Source organism: Triticum aestivum, chromosome 2B, assembly GCF_018294505.1.
Source record: "Triticum aestivum cultivar Chinese Spring chromosome 2B, IWGSC CS RefSeq v2.1, whole genome shotgun sequence".
In the NCBI taxonomy this organism is placed as follows: Eukaryota; Viridiplantae; Streptophyta; class Magnoliopsida; order Poales; family Poaceae; genus Triticum; species Triticum aestivum.
The window spans coordinates 471,557,481-471,563,229 of record NC_057798.1 but is presented as its reverse complement, the minus strand read 5'-3'; the positions used below and the strand labels follow the sequence as shown (position 1 = coordinate 471,563,229).

The 5,749-nt window shown below is 42.2% G+C and overlaps 1 long non-coding RNA gene and 1 other non-coding gene across 2 annotated transcripts; one reads left to right on the top strand and one right to left on the bottom strand.

The window, feature by feature from the left end:
- Positions 1-2,457: 2,457 nt before the first annotated feature.
- TRNAA-UGC (transfer RNA alanine (anticodon UGC)) lies at positions 2,458-2,530 on the top strand. Its single transcript has one exon. It is a non-coding gene; the product is annotated as a tRNA-Ala (tRNA).
- Positions 2,531-3,542: 1,012 nt separating this feature from the next.
- Positions 3,543-5,249, bottom strand: LOC123045522 (uncharacterized). The gene is made up of 2 exons (XR_006421463.1): positions 4,563-5,249; positions 3,543-3,929 (listed from the first exon to the last, which is right to left on the bottom strand). It is a non-coding gene; the product is annotated as an uncharacterized lncRNA (long non-coding RNA).
- Positions 5,250-5,749: the final 500 nt, after the last annotated feature.

Genomic DNA, 5,749 nt, shown 5'->3' with positions numbered 1-5,749 from the left:
TGTTATGGCTCATCTACAATTTTTCTACTATAGTTTCCATGGCAAAACAAGATTCTCTTTTATTGTGTTGGCAATAAATTTTCATTTTTTCCATGTCAACTAAAATATACTTAAATTAGAGTTTTTGTTACATAGTCTTTATTAGCATGGAAATTTTTGGTTTGCCAAATTACCGAAAATTGCCATGGTACAAATACTTCAAATTCAAGATGACAATTTTCGAAAATGAATTACACATTGTATCATCACATGGCAAAATTCCTAAATTTGCCACCATTTCAAAGAATAAATCCATTTTTTCATAAATTTTCCATGTCCGCATTACAAAATTTCTAGAATTGTTTTTTGGTAATATTTTCCCTAATTTGTCATATGCGATTTTATTATAGGTAACATGGCCATTTTACTAATTAGACCATGTTAGTACTTCGAACATGGTAGTTTCACTTTAGGAACCTTGGCAAGTTTTACATTCATTTGTGAAATCCAAACTTTTCACGGCCATGGCAATTTGCATTGCTGGACCATGGTTAGTTGTACATCCATAGCAAAATAAATTCAAAATTTTAAGAAAATTAAAATACTAGATCATGTCAATTTGTGTTGACGAACCATGGAAAAATTATTTTAACAGGCATGACAAATTTGTTTCTAGAGCCTTGGCAATTTTGTTTTTCATGGACTATGGCAAAATGACTTTCTTGACAATGGCAAATCTATTTGACCTGACATTCTAAGTTTTCCTTTTTATCAGGAAACTATAAATTAGACAATGACAGTTTCATACAATATGCAATTTTTATAATTAGAGCATGTCAAGTTGTAAATTCATTTTTTATGTTATTGCTTCTGTTTCAAATTTTTGTGACATTTTTTGAAGAAGAAAAAAAATACTTCATCCGTCCCACAACGTAAGACGTTTTTGCAAGCTATGCTAGCTTACAAGTATGTCTGATATTGTGGGACGGGAGTAGTCATCCGGGCCTAGCCGCTTTTCTCGTGCACTGTTTGGGCCAACCAACGGACGCGCTGAAATCCCAACAGAGCAAAACGTTTCGGAGAAAGGCAATCGTTTGATCGATGGAACTCGTGAGCGTCCAATAGACAAATGGGCCGGTCCATTAGCAGGCGTCGAATGTAAAACTTCAGGAAAAGTGAAAGCTGGTGCGTGGTGCCAAACTCCATACCTCACACTACAAAGCACCTGAAATAAAGTACAGTGCTAATATATAAGTACTAGCCAGGTTAAATAAAGTACTAGCTACAGCGGCAGTTTCATTTTTTTCTTCAATTTTGTCAATTTGTTTTGGGAAAATGTGAACAAGTTTTCTTAAAAAGTGCGAGTAATAATTCAAAATGTGAAAAAATTCTAATTTCGAACAAACCTCTATAACGTGATTTGTTTTAAAAAAATGAAAAAAAAATCAAAAAACATGAACAATATTTTATGTAGGCTGAACAATTTCAAAATGGACATTGAATTTTTTAATATATTCTGAACAATTTTTAAATATACATTGAACATTTTTGTGGTATACACCGAGAAAATTTTAAATACACATTGAACATTTTTGTGATATACGTTGAACATTTTTGTGACATATAGTAAGCAATTTAACTATACTTTGAAAAAAATTGTCATATACGCTGAAAATTTTTTAAATACACAATTATAAATTTTCAAAAATAGATCGAATATTTTCATTGTATATTAATACATCGAATCCAGGGGCACCTGAAATCTGATTTTTTTAGGCAAACTCGCGGAAGCTTTATTAAACCGTCACAATGTCTACAGGGACGAACAAAGGCTCATCGGGTGGCCTAACCAAACATGGCGGCCGGTCCCCAGCGTTAAAGCATGCTTTGGGAGGTTGTGGGCCTCGAAATTCGAGGTCCGGAATTCGTGACTGAAAAAACAAGAAGTAAAAGACCTAGCTCGTTGTGTTATTTCATGTACCACCTCTCCATAAGGCGCCCCCGTTCCCCCTTTGATCGCATCAACAGCAGTCTTGCAATCTGACGCGACGAAGATTCTTTGTTCACATATATCCTCCACTAGCGCCAAGGCTTGTCTGATGGCTAGGACCTCCAGAACCTCCGGGTCTTCGATGTTTCTCAAGATGACAGCCGAGGCACCCTTGAAAACACCTGAAATATCACGGCAGAAAAAAAGAGCGCTCAAGACATGTGTCCCCCGCTGCGCTGGCCCATTATGGCTGTTGCTTGACGTGAGGCTGCGCTACGCCTCGCTATAAGCGAGACAGGTCTGGGCTATAGCCATCGACTGAGATCATATGAGTGGGCTGCTTTTCTAGTCACGCTGACTTGTTGTCGCCTACCCAAGTTTCGTTGGGGAAGAATTCAGCTCTGACGTCTACCTCCCAGGTTCGCTCATGGCCATAGCCAACTCCCACACACAAATCTAATAAATCTTGGTAAAGTATGTACAGCAACGGGGATGTAGCTCAAATGGTAGAGCGCTCGCTTTGCATGCGAGAGGCACGGGGTTCGATCCCCCGCATCTCCATTTTTTTTTAGCTAATAAATCTAGCGGACTCACGCCATTTTTTCCAAGCTGTGAACGAGAACGACAGTACGTTGCTGAGTCCCACCCTTTCGTTTTTCTGTCGAGACATGATGAATCCCGCCCTTCCGTGTGATGACGGTAGATGCTCCAGGGTCCGCGAGAAAGCCCATCAACTCCTGCCGCCGGCCCGCGGGATCATCGGCCGTCTCCAGTGGTGATGATCCCTCCGTGCTACGTCATGACGATATTGACGCCACAAAAAGAAAAAAGACGTCACGAGGATATTGCAGAACGGCACCAAGCGCTGGTGGTGATCTCTCGCTTGCGGCGGACGTGGATGACGGTCGAGCCGCCCGAGGGCATGTACAATGGAGGCATCATCCAATAGAAGCTTCGCTACATTTGTTTCATGTGTTGCGGATATATTTCAATGAATCTACTTGTGTGTGCTATAATCACCCAATGAAAGCTACACTATGCGATGTCATCATCTTACCTTTTCTCCCTCACATACTTTCCAACACATGAAACATCCACTACATTTAAACAGTACAACAACCATTTGAATCAATGATATCAACAAGCATGCATATTGAAAGTTATCGAAAAACTTGATTTTCATACAAAAATCAGCAATCTTGATACCCAAACAGTAGCAAGTACGTCTTGTCCATGACATTAAGAGGGTGTTTGTTTCCAGGGACTTATTGGTTTAGGGACTTAAAAAAGTCCCTATAAGTCCCATCTAAACCAAACAGGAGGGACTTATAGGGACTTAAAGTGGTCGTTTGCGACTTATGAAATAAGACTCTCAAGGAGGAACTTATAGGGACTTATAGTTGTAATATGGTCTTATAGAGACTTATAAGTCCCATGAACCAAACATGTAGGGACTTTTTAGGGACTTGAGACTTATAAGTTGGGACTAAAAAAAGTCCTAGGACTTATGAACCAAACAGGGCCTAAAAAATTCCGAAGTAACAAAATAATCTTATGGTTTCCAAATACAGATAAAGGAAAGATTTGTAAACACTCATATCAAATTTATTCGAAGTTCAGACTGAATTTGTTGGTGTATCCTCTAAACCTTCTCATTTCAAAAAAAGACTGCCTCGCATCTTCAATACTTCCTTGCACATGAGCCCCTCTTTTGCTGCACATATTCGTAGAACATCTACATAGGAAGCAAGCCACCGTCCTCCCTTTGCAGCCTCATACGCAAGTCGACTAGCTTCTACCTTCTGAGCAGATAGTCGACTCTGCAATTCCATCATCTCTTTATTATGCACCTTAGTGTCAGCTTGTGCTTGTAGAAAAGCACCAATCTGTTCTTTCATGATATTGACCTCAGTAGGGGCTTCCTTATCTTTTCCCTTGGCTTTCTAGGCACCCTTGCAACCTGGACGGCGTATTATTTCCAAAGTATTATATCACCCTGACATATTCTACCCATTATCCAGGAGCAATGTAACTCCCAACTGCTATCAATGAATTCACAGTGTGAATTTAAGGTGTCGCTGAATCATGTTATACAAATTGATTAAATCACGCTGGAACTATTTTCAGACATGGTACCTCGCTGGATGAGGTCCATGTTATAAGTTCTTAATCCTAATAGTAACAGACATTCCTCAAATAAAGAATTAAACATCCAGAGGAATGGATTGAACGAGGATCCTACAAAAAGACAGTATCCAGAAGCATGCATGCGTGCCTACAGCCTTGTGGGAACCGTGAATATACAATGAATCACCAAGGATTTGCACTAAGGTGCGCACACCAAACCAACACTAAAAAATTGTTGATGGAAACAACTAAATAACAACATCCGCTTCACTTCTTTGTTCTTGAACTGTTCTAAATAGATTGAGTATAAATCGCAACATAGGAAATCAATACTGTTCTTGGAACAAAACTACTGATCGAATCCCCATAAATCTCCAGAATCCAGCGAACCCTAGCCTAGTTTGTTGAACCAAAAATCATCTGGCCATGAGAACAGGAAGAGATAGGGGAAGAAGTAATCTCATACCTTACAGGGAGAACAAGCCCAGATCAGATCGAGCAGGAGTGCAGGACAACACCGACGGCGGGCTGAGGACGAGGGTGCTCCGGATTCTCCTCTGGTTCGCGCCTCAGATCAGGCAAGACGGTGTCGATGGCGGGCTGAGAACGAGGGTGTGCGGCCTTCCCCTCTGCTTCGCCCCTTCCCTTGATTCGCGCCTTCCCTCCTCCCTTCCCGTGCCTGGTTGACGCCCTCCCCTCTCCCCTTCCCGCTCTTCCCCTCTCGCTCTCGTGGGCTTTTGCTGGGCGTGCATGGTCCCGTACTGAGCGAAGTGACGGATCCCACACCGCATCGCCCGAGCGGCCGCCTCGTCTCTTTTGTCAGGGAAGAGGCGAGCTCTTCTGCAGGATCCCATTTTGCTCTGCAGGCGATAGGTTTGGAGGAGGTGGCATCGGGCATGACGATGTGGCGGCTGGGGCATCGGTCCAAGTTGGAGCGTTGTACATGACCTGAGTGCTGTTGCGACTTCCCACGTCCCGGCTGCGGGCTGCGGCGTCCCTCCAGCTCCAGGGCATGCTTGCTACCGCGCGTCACGGATGAAACGCAGATCATGCCTCGGCCTCGGGCTTGATCAGTCCACCGGCGGGGTGCGCGGTAGCAAGTGGCGCTCACGCGTGCTCTCAGCTCGGGGGCGCGACGTGTTTGCTCGTCGGGTTGTGGTTGTGGTTGTGTTGAGACGGTTGATTTTCAAGTTCACATCTTATATGCTTAATTTGACATCATCATGTACAAAGACAATATTGTTTCTCTTACACTTTCGCTTGTTTCAACAAGTTTGTTCCCCTGTGAAGAAAGCCAGAGACACAATGAACTATGCTACCGCGCATCGTTGGTGGATGTAGTAGAAAGAAGACTTCAACAACCCTAAAAATTTGGATGCATTTTACAACTTTTATTAGGATGTGTTTACAAGGGTCTGTCTACTTAATATATATGACCTTTGTCTTTTTGTGATAAAAATTGTTAACGAGCGCCGTGTTGCTCTTGTCATACTCTGCTATTTCATTCACTCATTTCTTGTGCAATGCACCCTCAAGTACTTACCCTTCAGAGCGACGGAAATGTTCTTGGCATGCTACGAACATTTTTTTTGTCTTCTAGATGAATGTCTCTCCTCCTGCCCTCTATGGTAACATGAAAATGAGTCATTGGAT